The sequence below is a fragment of the Heterocephalus glaber genome, unplaced genomic scaffold, assembly GCF_053883595.1.
Source record: "Heterocephalus glaber isolate CG9 unplaced genomic scaffold, H.glaber_assembly_v1.0 deba00001593, whole genome shotgun sequence".
Classification (NCBI taxonomy): Eukaryota; Metazoa; Chordata; class Mammalia; order Rodentia; family Bathyergidae; genus Heterocephalus; species Heterocephalus glaber.
In genome coordinates this window covers 5,622,402-5,644,355 of record NW_028258368.1, presented here as the reverse complement: position 1 = coordinate 5,644,355, position 21,954 = coordinate 5,622,402, and the positions used below count along the sequence as shown (strand labels likewise).

At 40.5% G+C, this 21,954-nt stretch overlaps 1 long non-coding RNA gene across 7 annotated transcripts in view; it reads left to right on the top strand.

Moving 5' to 3' along the window:
* LOC101721407 (uncharacterized) overlaps positions 1-20,742 on the top strand; it is a 72,819-nt gene extending 52,077 nt beyond the window's left edge. For 2 of the 7 annotated variants that reach the window (XR_015444038.1, XR_015444035.1), the window contains 2 exons: positions 13-152; positions 1,833-6,688. This is a non-coding gene — a long non-coding RNA (uncharacterized LOC101721407). Of the gene's footprint in view, positions 1-12; positions 6,695-20,667 lie in introns of those variants that run through there. The other 5 variants (XR_015444037.1, XR_015444034.1, XR_015444036.1 and 2 more) reach the window with 4 other exon arrangements.
* Positions 20,743-21,954: the final 1,212 nt, after the last annotated feature.

The window sequence follows — 21,954 nt, the reverse complement described above, 5'->3', positions numbered from 1 at the left end:
TTATGCACACAGGTCTCTTAAAGTTTCTGGCTGAAAACCAAAGGACTTAAAGGAAAAATGGCTGTGTGAAAGCTAATGGCAAGCAGCAGATTCCGGTCCAACTCTCCTCCTGACAATTGCCGACGGCCTTTCAAGGGATCGTCTCCCACTAGGTGCATACCTAGAGGGTTCACCTTACTCCATGTAAAGACAGACTATCACATTTTGAAACATGTTTCACAAACTAAAGCCCATTACCCACTTCCAGGCTAAATAAGATGTGAAGGAACATCAAAGATTCTGGTTGAAGACAGGGTTTCTTGGAACATCAGCTGTCACATTCTGTTCTTCCCAGGTCAAGGATGACAGCACAGGGCACTTTGCTACTACTCAAGCTTAGAGCTTCCAAGCCACTTGGAAGGCTTGGCATGAGTCCCCAAAGTAAATGGACATGAGGACTGGTATTTGGGTTATACCTAAAAGTATCACTCTGTAGCTAAAGCAGAAAGTTGTAGCTTTGTTTTGTTTTTTGAGACAGGGTCTCACTGTGTAGTTCAGGCTGACCTTAAACTCACTATGAAGCCCACGCTGCCCTTGAATCTACCTACCTCAGCCTCCCAAGCGCTGAGATCACAGGTGTGTGCCACTGTCCCCAGCTATGATTCATTGATTTGAGCTAATGGTAGAGTCTGGTAATTTCCACTGGCCAGGGGTGAGGTTCTTAAGATGCTTCTTCTCGTGATGGACTTGGGGCATCATGTGGTCATAGCCAACTTGTCCTAAAGGCTGTTGAATTTTCATGTTACTGGCACAATCATCCTGTACAAAACATCTGGACCTTCAATCTGGGTCCTAGGATAAGGCTAAAGGGCTTGCGGTGTTTGGGCTGCTGTGGCTTCTGAAGAAGCACAAAGGTAGGGGCAGAAAAGAGGAGAAAGAAAATTCAAACACATACCATCTCCCATGGGCAAGAGGTCAAGTTCACCCTGTGTCATAGTTTCTGGAAAAAGATTTGAATGATCAATATGTCTACGTGCAGAATTGAACAGAACCAGACTCAAAGTTAAAACAGCAAAGAGGACAGACATACTTGGAAGAGAGATGCCAAGCCTTTTATCCCATTTTAATCACCCACTGGATTTCTGCAGGCTCAACCGAAAAGTCGCTGTTTTACAAAAGTGGCCTTCAGGTCCCAAGGAAGTAATCTAGGCAACTGTCACTGTAACCCACAGGACAGGTGTTATCCACCACAAAGCCAGTGGGAAACTAATAATGTATTACTCAGCTGTATGATCTCCAAAATTAGTGATTTTTTAAGTCAACTAAGAGCTAGTGAAACTAGAGAGTTTCTTAAGGCTTTGCCTTGGTAATAATTTATTATTTCATGCAAGTGTTATACTTCTGTGGTTTTATCAGGACCTCATGATGTGTTTCTTGAAAAGAGCAAAGATAGAGAAACAACACACCATGGGAATTTAGTTTATGTACCAGCTTTAAGACCTACCATAGTGGTTCCCAGCTGTCTGAAATGCACCATTTTCCAAGGAACAGGTCACAGACTCTAGAGACATTGTGTAGCCAAGAGTTATCATCAGAGAATTCCCATCCTAAATGCATACCTGGAGGGGGAAGGGATCCTACAGAGAAGCAAACTTCTAAATTCCAGGCCTGCACAGGAACTGCAGGCAGCCAGTCTGGGAGGCTCTGCCAGTGGCCTCAGAGGTCCTTGGCAAGGTCTTTAAGGATACCCCAAATTCATTCCACCGAGGACAAGTGTGCACCTGCATATCTGTCAGGGGGAGCAGAGGGCAAGACATATCTCCGCAGCTTAGGGTGATGTCCTTTTTCTCCAGGTCCCCATGAGGCACTTGAGATGCTCTGACACCAGGTGAAGGACTTGTTCCCCTGCTACTGCAGTGCAGCCTGCAGAGCCCCAGCTCTTGGCTACCAGAGGCCTCCCCTCCTTCCTGGAGAAGGCAGCAGCCAGTGGCTCACTGATATGGAAGACTAAGGGCTAGATCACTTCACCACCTCTGGGACAACACAGAGAATGAGTCAAGGACCATGGAGGCTACATTGCAGCTCCATGCCACTTCCTCCTTCCTCTCCTTTCCTTCTCTTCCTATCCATCCCCAGGTGATGACCACAATGCTCCATCCAGAGGCAAGAACAACTGGACCAGAGTGAGCTGACTGGAGATGAGGGGGTTTGGGTTCAAACCCTGATGAATTCAGCTCAACCAGTGAATTACCATTTGTATGCCATTTATAATATACGCCATTTATACTGGGTTCTACTGACACTATACCCTAAAGCGGTAAGCGATATTTGCTCCTTATTTTACAAAGACTTCAACAAGAGACAAAAGATGACTCAAACTCAGATAAAAGTAGTCAAAAGTCTAAAGGTACCATTGTAAGATCAAACATATCCTCATATCCTCAGAAAAGCAGGGCAAGGCTGACCCGAAGTCAAGATGTGGGGATTTTATCTGAGTCACTTAACCCAGTTAGTCATTAACTGAGTTTGCCAAATGAGCCTAAACTATCTCCCTAATAGAAACAATAGGAATCACATGTTAGACTTGAGCAAATGTGGTTGTTTGAACTCCAACTGGACTTTTCCTGAATCTTTGAAGACTCCTAATCATATTTGGCCAGGGAGGCATACATAATTGTCTTTTTTTGTACTGGGGATCGAACTCAGGACCTTGCGCTTGTGAGGCAGGTGGCAGCACCACTGAGCTAAATCCTCAGCTCCGTAATTTTTTATAACAGTACTTCATATGTTTAGCTATGTCACTAAAGTTCACATCAAGAACAGACACCTTGGCTGGATTTTTCAACCTGGCCTGTGAAAGCCTGCAGCACCCACCCCTGCCAGATATTGGTGCATTCACAGTGTTTAGAAAGCCCCAGGAATGAAGGTGCATCCAGCTCACTTTTCACATCAAGGGACACATACACACGCACGCACGCGCACAACATCCACAGGTCAAAAGGAACCAGGAAAAGGGAAAAAAAACACTTTATTCACAAAATGTATTTTTAAACATCATTTTTCCTGTGCAGCTGTCTGGCCTGATTCCATCATGAAAAGCAAATGTTTAAAACAGTATACTAATTAAAAATAAATTATTTTAAAAATTGACCTCTGGATCAAAATGTGTTAGTATTAGAAAGGATCTTAAAATTCATTTTATAAAACATTTTGTGTATGTAGATAAAGAAATGGCACTAGATAGGTGCATTGCTGGTTAGGGTTGAACCTTGGCTTTGCTGACACAAGGACTCTGCTATAATCGCAGTTATGACATTCTGTGACAATTACCTCACTTGAGAATTCCCAGGCTCTTCCTTAAGTAGAAAAGATGTTATCTCCTCCAGGTAATGCCAAAAATATTAGGTGCCTTGCTTGACATTTCACAGCTAATAAGCTCACGTTATTGCTTAAAATTTTTCAATGGTTCTTACATTTTGAGATCAAAGGCTTCCTGGCCCCACCTTCTCACAGGCTCCGCCTTCTCCCTGGCTCCACCTCCTGAAGGCTCCACCTCCTCCTGGTCTCTCGGTGTCTGAGGTGAAATGTCTTCTCCCCGGGAAGCTGCCGGGCAGGGCAGGAGTCCCAGCACTACTGGTAACTATGCAAAATGAGCCCTGTGAACCCCTGACATTAGGTTGCTTCTATGAAATGCAAAGCCTGTGCTAATCCACTTCTAGGACTGCATCTGAAGATCTGGTTTGGGCTCATGATAGGCACAGAGGTAAGGGAACTGCATGATTCTGACAGGACTCACATGCCAGGACTCCAATAAAGGAAAGTTCCTGACCTTGAATGAGCTGAGCATTAGCAAGTGTCTCATGGGTGCAGCTGAAATACGTTACACTATGGAACCCTTCATTAAGGGTCAGGTTCCAGAGGTGTATGTCTGTGGCATCTTCTCAAATACTTCATGTGAGTAGGTGGCTCAGCCCCCATATTGTGAGCTCTGAAGCACTTTCTGCTCAAACCTGTGGCCTCAAGGTTGGTCCCTGAATCCCACTAGGTGACAGCTAGGAAGATTTTAAATGGAGAAGAGGAGCAAAACGCTAAAACACAAGTTTTATTTTTAATTTTTTTTTTTAAGACAGGGTCTCACTACATAGTTCAGGCTAGCCTTGAACTCACTATGTAGCCCAGGCTAGTCTCGAACTCACAGCGATCCTCCTGCCTCAGTCTCCAGAGTGCTAGAATTATAGGCGTGCACCACCCTGCTCTGCTTCAAGTTTTGTTTCTAAGAAATTGTTACCAGCTGATTAAAATATATATAAAGCGTTCACAGTGCCTTTGGATCTGATCTGTGTTTTTATTCCTCCAGATTATTTCACATTATGAAAATGTTCTTTTCAGAATATTCTTAGACTATTTCCAATAAGTAAAAATAAACTAGAAAAAAAAAAAAGCTAGGGATGTGCCAGTCTGTGGGCCCTTGTAAGCTCACAATTTCATTGGTAATCATTTTTTCATAACTCTGTAGTTATTCCCCAAGGACGTACACTCGGTTCTACTGCCAACTTCTTTTGATGACCATAACAGGATCTTCCTATGAAGACCCAGTGCTGTATCCTGACTGCCCCCGCTGTCTCAGCCAGGCCAGCAGGAAGGATCATGAGCAGAGCAGATGTTCTTGCTCTTCCTGGCTGCAGATTGAAGTCCCTCCCTGCGGATGAGATGTTCCAACACTTTGACACCAGTATCACCTTCCAGACTTCATCAGACAAGACAAGATATTTGTTTGAGACATGACTCCCATGTCTTGCCTTAAGCATACAAATCAAATGTGCAAGTTTAGTGAGCACATAGACCAATGTGTAAAATGTACAGTTAAGAAAATGATATTGGACAGGAAATACTACATCCTTTTCCTTGTGACTATCCAACCTTCCAAGAGGATTTTGTAAAAGGAAAATATAAGATTTTAGGAAGAAATCTTCATATTTTAGAGAAGGAAACCAAACTGGGGAATTTTGGATGATACATAGTATTTCTCAATAAGAACTATAAAATGTGACACCTCAAAGTTGTGGTAAGACCCTTACTAAAATATGTGGTCTACATAGCTCTTCTATGTGATTCAACCAGTGCTTCACAGAATTTAACATGCTCATGGGTCATCTGGGAATTTTGTTAAAATGTAGTTTCTAACTCAGGAGGTCAGAGGTGGGACCTGTGATACTGCATTTCTGACAAGCTCCATAGACTGCAGATACTACTGGTCTGTAGGACAAGGATTTATACCATTTTTAAAAGCAATGTTTTTTTCTGAATGTGGCTGCTGGATCACTTGCACAAAACCCCCCTGTGGGTTTATTCTGTTGTAAAGCAGAGTCCTGGGCTGTGGATGTGGCTCAGTGGTAGAGCGGTTGCCTAGCATGTTCAAGAGCCTGGGTTTCATCTCCAGCACCACAAAAACAAAACAAAACAAAGCAAAACAAAACAAAACAACAGCCCTGTACTTCATCACTGACTCACTAAACCCAGTGTCTACAGCAAAAATCCAGGAATCTGTATTACCAATACTTCTTGGATGATTCTGATTTTTTAACTGACAGATGACAAATGTACATATTTATGGTGTACAGCATGACAATTCAATACATGTACACAAGGTATAACAATCAAATCAGGTTCATTAGTATTTCTCCTAAACATTTACCTCTTCTATTGGGGCACTTCAAACTCCTCTTTCCTAGTTCTTCATAAAATATGTAATAAATTATAAATTATAGTCACGCTACTGTGCTTAGAACACTAGAATTATTCTATCTGTGTTGTGGTACTGGTTATCCCTTTTATATCTATACTTCCTACCCTCTAGTGACCACTATTCTATTCTCTACTTTTATGAAATCAACTTCCTTAGCTTCCTCATGTTAAGTGAGAAAATGCGGTATTTGTCTTTCTGTTTCTGGATTATTTCATTTAGTATTATGTCTTCCGGTTCCATGTGTGTTGCCACAAAAAGAATTTCATTCTTTTTTATTGCTGAATAATATATCACTGTATATAAAACCAGTTTCTTTATCCATTCCTCTGTCTGTGGGAACCTTGATTGATTTCATACCTTGGCTCTTGTGAGTAATGGAGCAATAAACAAGGGAGTGCAGGTATCTCTTTGATATACTGACCTCATTTCCCTTGGATACATATCCAATAGTGGGATTCTGGATCATAAGGCAGTTCTAAGCTTAATTTTTGAAGCCCAAATAACTCTTATTAATGCTAAAGCTTGGGAATTGACACTGGATAAGTGACTGACTATTTTGAGATGAGTAGGAAACTTGTATCGGTGTGATGAGATTGTGACACATGATAGAGAAGGTCTGGGAGGGGATAAATAGGTTCTTGGGTGACTACAGCAAAGGAAACTGCCAAGCAGCTAATCAGGTGAGGCATCAACAGGCTGACAAGTGTGAGCACATCAGGGACTGCAGTTGAGTTCTATTCTATTTTTCTCTTTTAGAGGTTACCTTCTCTATCCCTATACTCATAAACCAATTCTTACTTTTCTACCATCGGAATAAAATAAGTGTATCCAGCCACATTAAGCTTCACACTTGTCCATACTTTTTTGGGGGGGTACTGGGGATCGAACTTGGGTCCTCGTGCTTGTGAGGCAGGCGGCAGAACCACTGAGCTAAATCCCCGGCCCTTGTCCATACTTCTGTAGTACACAGAGGCCTTAGGAGCAGAAAAGGGAAAAAGAGATAAAAATGAATGAATCCCTTGTGTACATTCCAAACTTCTGGGACAGCTGCTTATTATATGTAATATTTCTTTGGATAAAATTCTTTCAATGACCTGGGTCTATTTGCTTAAAGATAGGACTACAGAGTTGCCTAAAAGTAAGATTCTGTGCAAGAGCAGAACATTTCAATGAAAACTATCCATAGGAAAAAAATGGAAACCCAGGCTGGGAAATCACTATGGCAGAATGGAGATTTCTCATATGGGATCTGGCTCCCTTTGGCTTGGTAGCACTGACCAAGCCAGGGTAAGTGTGAGAAAGAAAACTATGCAAAAAATCTGGACAAGAGCAAAAGTTTAAGGGAGAAAATGGACATTGCAATGAAAACCACCCTTAACCTTTAGGAGTATTTTCTTTCAATGCTGTGTGTGTGTGTGTGTGTGTGTGTGTGTGTGTGTGTGTGTCTGTGTTCTTATGAATTTAGAATTTTGACTCACCATATGACTTTGATGTAGTTACTTAGGGTCTCTTAAATTTCACCTTCTCTTCTGAAAAATGGGTATAAAAATAGTGCTAACTTCACAGTTTTGTTATGAGAATGAAATAAAGCAAATTAACACAGAATCATAAACAGTAAATGTTAGCTTTTCCTTCTTCTCCTTCTCCTTCTCCTCCTCTTCTCTTCTTCCACGTCCATCATATGATGACATAGCCTTTCTCAGATTGCCTGCCTTACAACTTACAGTTGAAAGGATAGCAAGAGATAATGACTATAAATGTCATTCTTTTAAGTCATAAGGCTCTTAAATTCATTTCCATTATAGTGAATGCCATAGTTTCCACTATACTAGAAGACCAAATTCTTCCTCTTTCAAAAAACATTTAGCAACACCACCATGTCCACAAGTTAGCTGGATTGTGTGAGGGATACAAAAATATTTAAGATACTATCCCTCCCCTTCAATTCTTATAATTGGCTTCCCACATTATTTCCTAGGAGGACTCCAGATACCAAATCATACTCCAAAATTAAGTAATTAAACATTGTGTTATTGGCACAGGAATAAGGAAATAAATCAGTGTAACATACTAGAGAGTCCAAAAGTCAACCCTTGTGTATATGGGAATTTAGCTAATGAAAACCATGAGTCTTCAAATCAGTGGCAACAGAAATTTCAACAAACAATGTTGAGAAAATTGGTTATACATTTAAACAAAAATAAAGACCGTTTTAGCAAAAAATAAAATAAAGATCCCTCATCTCACATCATGCACAAAATAAGCTTTATATGAGTTAAAGACTTAAGAATTTTAGAATTCCAGAATAAAACCCAGAGTTGGAAGAAAATATGAGATAATCAATTATTTACTGTCTCATAGCAAACTGCCCCAAAACTTAGGACTTTAAAACTACAATAATTTATTATAGCTTGTAAGCCTTGGGGTCCTCTGGGAAGTTCTGTTGATCTGGGTCAGCTGTGGTTGATCTTGAAAGTCTTACTCATAAATCTGCAGTCACCTCGTGGGTGGCCTGCGAGCCGTGTATTTAGGATGATTTTTCCCACCATTGCTTCTGTATCAACCCATGCTAGATAATGGCATAGGGGAAGGTGACTGGACATGTGTGTCTTATCTCCTAATAATCCAGCTGAATTTTTCAGATAGCAGAAGTAGTGCTTCAAAAAAAGAGCAAATGATGCACACTGCCATTTTTACCCCATTCCATGGGCCAATATGTAGGCATCTCTTAATGTTGGAAGCAGCAAAACTGAATTGCCAAGAATGCACATCCAAGGAATAAAAAAAAACCTGATCATTTTTGCAATCTTCTACAACAGGAAGTCATTTTTTTATTTTTATGTTTTCAAGATCAATTTCATAAAAATTTAAAACTTAGGAACTATAAAAGATCCTATAAACAAAGTTAAAAGATAAATAACACACTAAGAAAAATATTAGCAGTGTATCTGGCAGACAAAATGTTCTCATTAAATAGTAAAAAATGCAATATCATAATTTTTAAAATAGGCAAAGATCCAAAATAATAAATTCTGTAAAAGAAGAATACAAACATTCAATAAACATAAGGAAAGATGCTCAATCTCTAGTAATACGGAAATTGAAAGAAAAACAAAATAATTATAGTCATTGAAGTGACTGGAAATACCAAAATTGCTTCATAGTCTTCTGAGATGTAGGCATGAAAAGAAAAGGACTTCATATACTATTGGAGGAGGTATAAGTATATAAATCTTTCTAGAATCCAATCAGCAATATATATCAAAATATATTTGGCATGTGGGTACCCTGCTCTAGCAATTTCTCTTCCAGGGATCTCAATGATTGGACAATTATTTATAACTACTGAAAACAACCTTAAATAGCAAACAGATAGCCAATTTATAGCATATCCATTCAATGTCATTATGAGCAGTTAAAAAGAATGATACAGATCTCTCTGAACTCTTGAGGAAAAACAGTGGGACACAGTGTTAATTGGGAAAAAATAACAGTATGCATCAGACGATCTTCTCTTGGTGAAGGACATTATTATGGTTTAAATATCTCCCAGAAGTCTTCTGTTGGAAACCTAGTCCTCAAAGTTGTTGATTATGTTAATGGTATTTGGAGGTGGGGCACTTGAAAGGTGATTGGGCCGTGGGAGTTCTCACCTCCTGAATGGATTGATCCATTCATATATTAATAGATTTATGGCTTAATGGGTTATCATAAGAGTGGATCCATTATAAAAGCTAGTTTGGCCATCTCTTATGTACACTTCTTACCAAGTTATGCCTGTGTATCCTTGGGATCCTGAAAAGAATCCTCAACCACAAGAAGGTCCTCATCAAATATGGGCCCTTGACCTGGGATCTCCCAGCCTCCAGAACTGTGAGTGAAATAAACCTTTATTCTTTATAAATTATCCAGTCTGCAGTAACAGCTACAGTTAATAGACTAAGACAACTGCCTTGTTTCAACCTCCAGGACTTTACCCATGTTGTTCCTTCTGACTGGAAATAGCCTTCTTACCACCCATTTTCCCAAAGACAGGGCAGACCCTCCTGAACAGGGAGATGACACTTCTCTCCCTAGCAGGAGGATTGACAACCTCCTCCTTTTCACAATTCTACAAGGGCAGCTATCTGTTTATTTTTTCTGCTACCTAGTCATTTTATTTACTTATCCCCTTCCAACACACACACACACACACACACACTATAGTTAGCTTAAGGAAAAAAGAAAAAAAGTAGACTTTTTATAGATTAGAGAAGACTAGGTTTGAAATGTTATCATATTTTGAGCTGATTAATGTTAAAGGAAACAAAGACAGATAGGGAATACCTCCGGTTTTGTTTGTATGCTTGATGAAAGAGCAAACCATACTTCAGAAGTCTGAAATACACTTTCCAGCTTTAGGGTTATGAAAGCAGTGAGGGACATGTTAGTGCTGTATATTAATCTGCAAAAGACAGACCTGTACCCCCGGTGCTTCTAGTGGGGAACAAAAATGGGTTTATCTGGTAGCTGAACTTCTAAAAAATTATATAAGCTGATCTACTGAGACTTTATTTAATTCCTGTACTTTATAAAAATTGGAAGACACTTAGAGTTTTAGTAAAACAAATGTATTTGATTGAACTATGTCCAGAAAAGTGCCATGGCAGCAAATTTCTAATTCCACAGGGATAGAAAAAATACACTGGCAAGAAAATCTGAGTTAGAAAGAAGAGGCTTGTTGTGAGATGAGGTCACTTTGTGTGCAAAGGAGAAGGAAAAGAGGGAGAAAGGGAGGGACGGAGAGAAAGCAAGGCGGCCACTTTGCCTCTAGGGAGAAAAAGAACATCACTCGTATAAAGAATTCCTGGAGCACTGCAGTAGACATGTTTGCCCGGATTCTGAGCCTCCAAGTGTGAGTATTTACATTTTGTTAAAGAGTAACCACCTAGTAATATTCTTTCTAAATTGCCCCACCTTGAAACACATTGTATAGAATGATTAAATTTTAAACCACATCCTTCTCTCTCTTTCTCCACTAGTGCAAATCCAAGTTTTAAGTGATTTTTTTTGAAATATGATCGTGCAAGAATTTGTGTCAATTTCTAGGTATGAGACACTATTTTAAAGCTACTTCAGGTATAATACGAATCAACTATGGCATTGGTTGAAGCTACAATTAGAATAATGACAATACATACAAAACTGACAACCGTTATTGACATAGAAACTATAGCAATCTGACATCTAAAACGTGTCAGTATTCTTGAAGTCTTCTGAAAGCGTGAAAATGAAAGCACCTTAATCTTTTAAAAATTAATTTTATTGGTACATTTAAGGCATATATTATGATCACATTCATCATTGGGAATTTCTATTTGTACGTGATATGTCTTACTTCTTGTTTCTCCCATTCCCCTTCCCTCCCTTCCACCCCTCCACCCTTCCCTATTTAAAAAAGCTTTGTTTCTGTTTTTTCCTTCTTTTCTCATTTTTTCTTCCCCTTCGTTCCTTTCCCCCACATCCCCCTACTTCCCCTTCCCATCTTACACATCAATTAAAAAGCAGCAGATTACATTCCAAATGAGCTCTTTCTACACTGAAATATGACAGATTAGCTGTTGGCCTACTGCTTTTTATCACTCCCAAAGCATGGAGTTAGGTTATTTCTTTGCCAAATCCATATTCCTAGGTATTTCTTCTGAGTGGTCTAGGAGTGGAATCTTGGAAGAGCAGAAGGTAGAGTTTTTTGGAAGCCATGGCACTGGCCATGGGGCTATCACACCCTGACCACACATGGTGAAGGAAGTGTGCTCTTTATTTTTCAGGAGTTGAGAAATGTCATCAAAGGATGAAGAGGTGTCATATGAGCATCCAACTGAGCAAAGATCTCACACTATTACATTTACACCTTCTTAGAGAATGTCTCTGCTAAAAGTGTCTTGAGTCTGAACTGGCCCCAGAAACTCAGCTGCTTCGTAAATATTAAAGGGTCAAAACCCATTCTTTCCTGAAATTTCCCAGGAGTGAGGGCTTCAGAAGCCACCTCAGCCATGAACTTCTCACAGAGGTCTGATCTATTTCAAAGCATGCACTGCCATCACATAGATGTTTTTCCCTTCGCTTTGTTAAAATTGTCTACATTCTGTGAATACCACAGGGCAGAACTAGTGTGTGCTGAATCCTCTTTCACATTTGTCCTTTGTCAAACTGGACACATTCAAAAAGGACCCGCACAGTACCCACCTCCCCAAGAACTCTTCCATCTGAGAAAGCCAGGAGATTTAGTGGTGAGTATAGTTTCTCATTTCCTGCCAAATTTGGATAACACATTAGATAAAGCCTTTGCTTTGGTCATACTTACTGAACAAGTGTGTTCCAGTAGAAACCTTGTCAGAGATGAGTTTTTGATTCTTTTATAATGCTTCCTCTGGCAAAAGTTTTTCTTTACCCAGAGCCCATGTTGGGAGAGGACTGATCTCCAAGTTGGGCTGAAGATGTCTTCTCAAGAGTTTTCAGGCCCAGGACCAGTGACTACTGACCTCGGTTCATGAACTCCAACTCTTCTCTTTGGTTCCAACCCACAGGAAACATCTGAGCTCTAATCATCCCACAGTGGGAAGAAGGAAGAAATTTCCCAGCCAGTTTCAGGACCCAGGCTGTTCAAGGCTGTGTTAGCTTAGCAAGCAGAGAGCTAGAGATACCTGAGATGCTCTTGATGTTTATTTCTGTATCTGAGTTCAAACCTTTCTGGGGAGGTGCTAAAAAAAAAAAAAAAAGCTCCTCCTTTACAATAACTTTTAAAATTTACTTTGCTTGAATCAAATGTGTCATGTACCAACTCCCCAATATGTACCAACTTCCCCCAAGAAATGTAATCATTATATATTAGAAACATACTAATTAAAAAATTAAAACTGAAAACAAAATTTACTTTGCTTGTGGACTGTCTTCCAGCTTCCACTGTTTCTATAGCCTACTCCTTTCAGCTATTAACTCTGATTAGCATTATAGAGGCACCTATTCCTCCCCTTCACTTCCTTATTCCAAATTATTCTCAAGAATTAAATGTAAACCAGGCATGATGGTACATGCCTGTAATTCCAGCACTCTGAGAAGCTGAGGCAGAATGATGACTGCAAGTTCTAGCCCAGCCTGGACTACTTAGCAACTTAGCGAGACTCTGTCTTGAAATAAAAAATAAAAAATGGAATGTAGATATGGCTTAATGTCAAGGCCTTGGGTTCAATCCCTGGAACCAACATACATAAATAAATAAATAAACAAAATTTTTTAAATGTGGTAATCTAAATGCCCTTTTATCAGGATCATAATAATTCCTTACCCTTCAAAGTCTTAGAGAGAAAATAAACCCAAAGGCGAACTGTGCCTTCATTGTCTGAAAGCACCCCGGCTCCCTTTGTAGTGAGTGATATGGCCTGGGAGGGCAATCAGTGTCTTCTACAGAATATAGCAACCAGAGAAGAGACTTGGCTCAAAGTTTCTTCCCATGCTAGTGCTTGTGGTTGTAAAAGTTTGGAAATACTTAAATGTTGTTGAATTTGGAGGAATATGCAACAAAAAATGTCATTTCTGCTCAATGCAAAGTTATGATCTAAGGATACTGCTTTCAATTTAGTTATGATTATTATTAAGATTCCAGCACCTGTGATGTCTCGAAGTGGTGGAAATGGCCCCAGAGTACAAGACTTGAGGTTTTGGTGGTAAAAATGAGTAGTTACAGTCCACTCCTCCAATCTGAAGGGAATCCTTGTAGCAGAGCTGACCAAGGAGAGGCACAGAGTCCTTAGGATCCTTAGTCTCACCTGGCAGGAGGTGGGCCTGGATGGTGGTGAGGGACAAGGTGAAGTCTTGCCTCGACCTGGTCCTCCAACAGTTTGATCAGAAAAGATGTCAACCTATCAAGACAGTTTCTGAAGAGCGAGGAACAAAGAAAAGAGTTCTTCCAAAATAGAAGCATAAATGTCCATCATTTTATTCCTTGTGTCAAAGAACTGCTTGAGACTCAAGGTCACATCCTGAATTTTTTTTTTCTATTCCTCACATAGAAGTGTTGGCAAAATTTTGCTTCTGTTTGCAAACTCTCCATCAGGTGACGAATACAGCCACTGCCACCTTTCCCACATGAACCCAAATGTGGCCATCTTTTCCAGAATCAGGGAATGAATTAAGTTCATAAATCGAGGTACTACTAGATAGATAGATAGATAGATAGATAGATAGATAGCTTCTGAAATCCCACCACCCAGACATAACCTTGGTTAAGATTTAAGAATATTTTCTTCCTGGTATTTTTTTCTGCATATTATAATAATTAGATACAGAACCTTACAATTCTTTTTACAAAAATGGAATCATACCTGCTGTTTTATGTTTTGCCCCTTTGCTTCCTAATACACTGTGGATGTCTTTTCGTGACATTAAATTTAATTCTCTGTCATCATGTTTATAGCTATGTGCTATTTCATGGAATAGATTACTCTTATGTATTTGAAGTCTCTTTTAGATTTGGGCAAATTCTATTTTTTTCAATTATGAACAACACTGGAGTGAATAACCTTTCATATTGGTATTTTCTAATTCTCTGAAGAAAATTACACTGAAATTTTTGCTATTTTAAGACTTTAGATGCAATTGCCTGCCAGAAACTTTCTATAATTTGTACTTAATTCTAGGAGAGTATGATTATGTTTTCTGTTTTATCAAAACAGGTATTTTTATGTTTTTGATAGGTATGCCTATCTATTAGGCCATAACATATTAAATGAATCATAAAATTGCCACTATTTCAATCTGTGTTGACCTGTAAATTACCATTTCAAAGAGATAAACCTAATAGAAATTTCTATAAATAGATTCTAATTATCTCATTCTTACTATTTTATTTTGTTAATGTTAAAAGAGCATCCAATCAGTGAGGAAGCTTTTCAGATTAATCTTAGTAGCCATTGACTGAATGCTTTTCTCTGATATAGAAATTGTGACTTGAGATTGTTGCTGGGATGTTCTACCTGGAGATAAATGTCTGGCTGTCTCATTCTCTGATAAAAACCTTTGCTTGTTTCCTTGGTGTATGGTGATACCACCTGCTCCAATAAGGGAAAATGGAAGGTTCCTGTTTACAGAAGGAGAAATATTGAAGCCCCATTGAGAGAGTGTGAAATATCTAACTGTACATAGCAAATAGCCATTGATTACGATTCTAGAATTTAGAACAGAAGCCTTAGGTGAAGATAAACATTTGAGTCGCCTCAGCTGAGCAATGGCATTGAAACCTGCAACTCTCAACCTATGCCTCTTTCCAACATGCTTGGTGTGAACTGGCCTGAAGGCTTTATCCTATGCAAACCTTGCAGGAGGAAATAACGGCTTTCTTCCAAATGTCACCAAGGATACCTTATTATATGCACAGAGAAGAGGGAACATGGATTCTCTCATCCTGAAGGAGACACGAGAAAAGCAAATGCGAAAATGGGTTAAGAACCCATCACATTTGCAAGAAAAATCCTGAAAGGAATGTGTCTCTTGTTCAGCCTTTGTCACCAACTTCTGCATACTGAAGCAATGTTACATAGCAGGAAAGGGGAAGGTGTCCTATTGGAGAGCCATTGGCATAAATTCCTGGTCAGCCCTTTCCCAGCCCTGTGGCTTTCAACAATCTCAACTTCTCTGAACCTCTTCACTCATAAATTAAGGATAAAAATGCTTACTACTGTCAGATTAGATATGTTCACAGCATAGCACTCCCTTTAACCCACAACAGATGTTCATTGCGTGTAAAATGTTGTTATCATTGAGTAATGTATTAAAGTCATCTTAGCACAGAGTCTTTGCTGGTATATGGCAGCAGCACATCTGTGTGACATCAGTGTCTGGGAACAGTCACTGTGCCACTCAGCTCTGAGGCTTGGGATGGGGCAGACAGATGACTGGCTGGAGAACTCTGTCGTGCAAGAGGAGAAATGAATATTCCCGAAAGGGTCTCCACCATCCCTGTACCCTCGTCCACACCAATTAGTTCTTGGCTTGGAAACTCCAGACCACCTGTGGACATGGGGAGTAAACATGTATAGCCCTGCTTAAAGGGTTCTGCCTTGCCTCTTGGGCCCTGGGTGCAGGGAGAAACACCACTCAGAAAAGCTCATTGCACATGGCAAAGCTCCATTTTGTTTGCTGAGTATCTTAAAATTGTTCAAGTTAGAAAAATCACTATTTAGGAGATTGCAAGTGATTCTACATTTTGAACTGGAGACCCACTGTCTCCCCTCCCTTTGTTCTGGAAGAAATCTGTTTCCTTGATCTTGGGGTGGGGGGATTGGGTCAGGGTCCACTCTGTTGTTGGGAATGGGCTGGAGTGGGGAAGCCATCCAGAGGCTGGTGTTTCAGACATTGAGTGTGGACATGTGGGTGGAGCCAGATGTCTTCTGCAGCGTCCAAGGATGTGGAGTGTCTTGCTCCCTCTGATTGGACTCCAGCGGGCTCAGGGACTCAGGCAGGGCAGGGCAAGGAACTTCCACTGGGGAACCTGGCAGATTTTCCAACCTTGACAATTTTAGAATGCTCACTTTGGGGAAAAAAACAGAAGGATAGCCAGTGGGAGACTCCTGGGGGAAGCCTGACTTGTGGATCATGGCAGACATCTGGTTTGGACTTAAGCTCTCCTGTTTCATCAGTTCTACTAAAATACTAACAATCACCATACACAACAATAGTAATACTAAGGACTAACGCTGTTGAAGTGCTCTAAGCACTTTACATGATGAATCAGCACATTTAACCCTCAGTATGGGGAAAATACTCATCATATTTTACAGATGAGAAAACTGAGGCACAGAAAGTTTAGAGGACTTGCTCAAGGTCACACAGAAACAATGTGTCTTTCCTGCACTAAGTTAGAATCTAGCATTTGTTAACTTTTTAATGAACACTTGAGTCTGTTGGTAGCTGAGTTTGGGGGAACTGAGGTAGGAGCTATGTACACCCTTTGGGTAAATAAGTGAAGACTAAAGAGCAAAATTGAGAAAGGGCCACAAGATCTGACTACAGAGGAGTCTGGAGCAGATATCAGAGCAAGAGACCACTATGGTGACAGGTAGTTAATGGGACTATATGGGCACACCCATGGGCTTCCTGCTGAAGAACTTGGCTGGCATTTTACTGGGAATTAAAGAAAAGACGATTCCTCAAGGATGAAGGCTACTCAGGGATATTCAGTTTACATTTATATTAAAAATATTCACAGAAGACTATTATGGATGGAACTATATCCCCCCAAAAAACTAAATTCACGTGTTGAAGCTCTAACCTTCAATATAACTGCATTTGGAGAGAGATCTTTTAAAGAGGTAAGGTTAAACGTGGTCACATGTTTGGTTCCTAATCCTTGTGAGTGTATTTGGTGCTATTGCCTCCAAAGAAATGACTACATTAAGATGAAACCTGATGGGCCAGCCCTAATCCAACTAGATTTGTGTCCTTTACAAAAGGAAGAGACACTGGGGGAATGTGGCACAGAGAAGGGGGCATATACAAGCCAAGGAGAGAGGCTGAAGAAGAAACCAGTCCTGCAACACCTCAATCTTGGGTTTCTACTTTAGAACTGTGAGAAGTAAATTTCCGTTGTTTAAGCTACCCAATCTGCCTGCTGCGCAAGCGCAAGGACCCGAGTTCGATCTCTGGTACCAAAACAACAAAAAAAAGCCACCCAGCGTGTGATATTCTTTCATGGTACCCCAAGAAGACTGAGACTTCAGTTCATACAGAAATAGATTAGAGATTACTTCTGACTTCCAATCTCCTCCCCTCCCCCTTTTTTTGAGAACTAGATTTCAGAATACTCGATAGAAACCCTCAAGCATTCAGCTGATCTCTCAAAATTCAGTCATCCAAAGCCAAGTCCTTTATCCCCACCCTTGACCCCTGCCCAAAGCAGTTCCCACTCAGGCTTTCCAATCACAGGTAAGTCTGTTACTGCTCCTGGCACCTCCTCACTCGTGCCTCTGCCCTCCATCCCTCCTTGAAAGTCACTCTCTCTTCTCTTGCCACTGCCAACTTACTTTAACATTTCTTACTACTTCCTGGTGAGATTTCTACCCCTGGCTCCCTCCACTCTTCATCCACAGGATGAGACTGTGACTGGCACCTGTTAGTATGTGGCAGTGCAGGGGCTGGGGCTTTGGAGAGGGACATGTGCCCCTTATAGCCCATACAGGCAACAGGGCTGGAATGTGGGCTCCGTGGCCAACCAGGGAACCCAGCAGGCAGAGCACAGTGTCTCAGTACCCAGGCCCAGAAGACTCCAGGCACATTGTCCGTATGCAATCCGTCTTACTGAATATCTGATTTGGTTCCAAGTCTTCATTGCCTCCTCCTCCAGTCATTTCTTTCTCATGATAAATGCCCATGTCAAGCAGTGACCAGTAAGAAATGATGAGGGAGAAAGATATCTGTACAAATAGTGGTATGGAATAAGAAGGATATGGCACAAAAAGCTACTGTGGATTCCAGGTTGAATTCATTCCAGAGTGAGTGGGCACAGGTGGAGGTGTGATCGGTGATGTAGAGCCTCTCCGTGTCTGAGGCCTGGAGAAGACACGGGCTTCTCATTTCTACTTCACAGATGTCCACTGAAATAGATACAATTATCTCCATTTTTAGAGATGAGTACTAGGTTCAGCAAGGTGGCCAGATAGCAAAGCCCTCTGGGGTTTCTTTACCAGTAGATGGGTTAAGATAATATCCTAGTTTCTCTCCACCTGCTAGGACTAGGCCTACTCAGCTCAGTTTCTCCCTATAATCTGCCAGCCTGTAGGGAGCACACCATTTATTTCCCTCTGTGCCATAATTATGAGGGAGGTCTTGGCCCTGGTTGGTGTGGGGAGTCACAGGGTGTGGTGATACCCAAAACTATGTGCAGGGATGCTTCTAGTTTTGGAGTTTGGAATAAGAAAAACCACTCTTATGCACACACAAACACACATATACCTAGTGGTGTCTTTCAAATGAGCTTTTTCAGTAATAAAGCTGATATTTTGGGTTCTGTCTTCCTAACTTCAATGCACATTTACAACTGGATATAAATAGGAATCAGAGTGCACTAATGGAGTCCTATCAAATACCAGCTGGAGTCTAACCACAGGTCTAATTATAATTTCCTATCTCTTTCCACTACATTCCTCTCAAGAATCTACTAGCAGAAGGGGCAGGTCTGGTTTACAGGAAAGAATATAGACAGTTCTGTAAAAACTTATGATTCTGATGGTGACAAGATCTGGGGTGTGGAGGTGCAATTGGGTAGCAGAAATGGGAAGGAGAAAGCACCAGAAATAAGGATGTCAAGACTTGAGGGTGTGTTGTCCACTTGGACAGTGCACAGACCCAAGAATTGGCAGCAGGACCTGAGACAGAGAAGAGGGCTATAGCCATTGTGCCAAGGGTTTCTGGGAAGATGGGGAGCAACCAGGATGTCAACAGAAGGTAGTAACAAGCCACCAAGGAGACATCTAAGGCATGGGGAATGGGAGAGGTCAGCATAACAGCCTTCTAGTTAAGGGCATAGGTTTGGGGGCTTAAGAAATATGGACTCAAATGCCAGTTCTGCTACTTTGAAGTTGTGACACTGGGCAAAGTTATATAGCTTTGTGTTCCTTGGTTTTCTTGTCTACAAAAACAAAGAACTAGAGTTTCTGTGAGGACTGAAACCTGATGAGCAGTGTGGGTAACACAATCCTGACACATGATCAGCTCTGTTTTGGCCAGAATGTTCTTAATTCTTCATCTATTGAAAGCCCTACTCTTCCCCCTGAGGACCCCTCAAAGCAGTTTCTTAGATTGCCTCCTGAAGCTGCTATTACTCCACACTATAGTGCTGTCTGGATATGTCTCTTACTCCTCCTAGGTTAACCAATTGATGGGGAGAGGAAACTTACCTGCTTCAACCAAAGGATCAATAAATATTTGCTCCTAGTCCTTTTCAACAGAAACCTAATAAATAAAATTAAAATTTCAGGGCTGGAGATGTAGCTGAGTGGTGTTCTGCTTGCCTCGCAAGTGCAAGGACCTAAGTTCAATTCCCAATACTGAGAGGAAAAAAGAAAAATTAAAATTTTATTAGGAATTCTTATAACTGGTCAGAAAACACAAGAAATTTTAGAATTTCTGATACAAATCTTGTGGGCAGATACTATAAACACAAAGCCTAAGGACTCGATGAGATAGACTGTGAGATCACACCCACAAATTCTAGCATTCGGTAGTTCTTGGCTGAAAAATGTAATGTGAAAGAGTCAAGTAACTGACAGCAAAAATAAATTCTAAAATCAGTCAGTACATTATGGCTCTACACATGTGTCTTGTTCTAAGCCAATGCTTTATTTTGTTTTTCAATATAACTTAAGCCATTTAGAAATCTCAATTTGCTTCAGCCAACGATGTTGTAGACTTTCATTCTGACTTAAGAGAATATGTGAAAGTGCAGCCCCGAATAAGTCAAATCTTCATAAAATCTTCTTCACAGTAAGTTGCATGGCTGCTTAAGACAACTCTTTCCCCCGTACATACATAAAAGACCATAAAAGAAGAGTGATACACCACAGTTGGATCACAAACACAATATATTGAACACAAGACAGTAAATATCTCATAATTTTATAGACATGGAAATTCTAGATAAAGTAAAACTAATCTACAGAAATAGAAAGCATTAGTTTTCTGGGGGCCTGGAACTGACCACAAGAGAGCTAATAGAACATTCTGGCATGGTGGAAATGACCTATATCTCAATAGGAGTATGGGTGACTTGGTGTATTTGTCAGCAAGCTGTACATTTTAAAAAGGTGCATCTCATTTCAAATGAATTTAACCTCAACCAAAGAAATTTAAAAATAAAAATCGTAAAGCCCTACTATCAATCAGGTTCATCTAACCAGTTCTTTATGTTGCAGGATCTGCTGAGAGCTCACGTTAAGGACATGAACCATGTTTGGCTGAAGGAGGCCATGACAAATGAAGAGGTAAAATTTTTTAAGCAAAAATAACAACAAAACAGGATTTTTCCTGAGGCTGGAATTCTCTTTTATCTTCTTGTTAGATCAAAAAAGATGGAAGAAACAAGCCATGGGAGTAGATGAAGTCTTCCCCTGTCAAGTTCATGTACATGGCCTTTCCTGATCCATGTCAAGCACTGGCTTCTGTGTGCAGAACAAAATTATACGTAGGCCTCATAAATTCAGGAACCAGGAGCAAATCACTGAACATTCTAGAGCTCAGTGAACACTTAAGAGTAGTTATGTTGAGTAGTGATTGGGAACAGCAGAAAATCAGAGTTAAATTATAACTTCTCTTTGATGGGTGATTCTTAAAATTTTTCTACACATGAATTACCTAGCTAAATATAATAATTCTAAAGCTTTCCAAAGTTTGTATTTGTTGTTCAACAAAGTTTTGTTTGGATTTCAAAAAATCATATCTCATTCATGGGAAAATCGTCTAGACCTGGACTAGAAGAACTCCATTTATTTGACCAGGAGTTTTTTTGCACCGCCTGGAATGGCTAACCCACCTGAGTATCTCAAGGAGATGGGCTTTGGAAAGACAACCTGGCAAGTATTATCCAAAGAAACAGAGTCATCAGATGCATCTCCTGGCTTTCAAGAAGGTCTGTGGTCTGAACCCCCGAGTGTGCTTCTTTGTCTCCCATAGTAGGAGCAAGGAAACCAGTTTGTGTCTCCCTCAATACCTGGCATCCTAAAATTTAGCCCCTGGAACCACACTGCTCTCTTTTTATTTATTCCTCTGTCCACAATTTCAACTCAGGCCTTAGTTGTGAAGCTTTTTTCCACTTTCTGGGGCCAATCTTTGCTGTGCTGGCCTCTAATATCCTGGTACACGCATCTCCTTGACTACTTCAGTCCCAGGTCTCCCTGATTCTTCACATTTCTGAGGCTACTCACCTTCCTCTTCTTTTCCACTCCCAGCAAGGGGGCTCAAGACCTTGTGCCTTTTCCTCACTGCAGGAAGGAAAGGGACCTCCTGTTAAGCAGCTTCCATTCTCCAAAGAGATTTCACCTTGGTAGCAAACATGAACATAAATATGGAAGGTGAGATATCTGTGGCCAATGCAGGGCTTCCAAAGAGGTCCTAGAACCAAAACATTATGATTTAGGACAAAAAGCATCACTGTTTCACTGTAACAAGTGCCTGTGTCTACTCTCTACCTGCCACCCAGACCT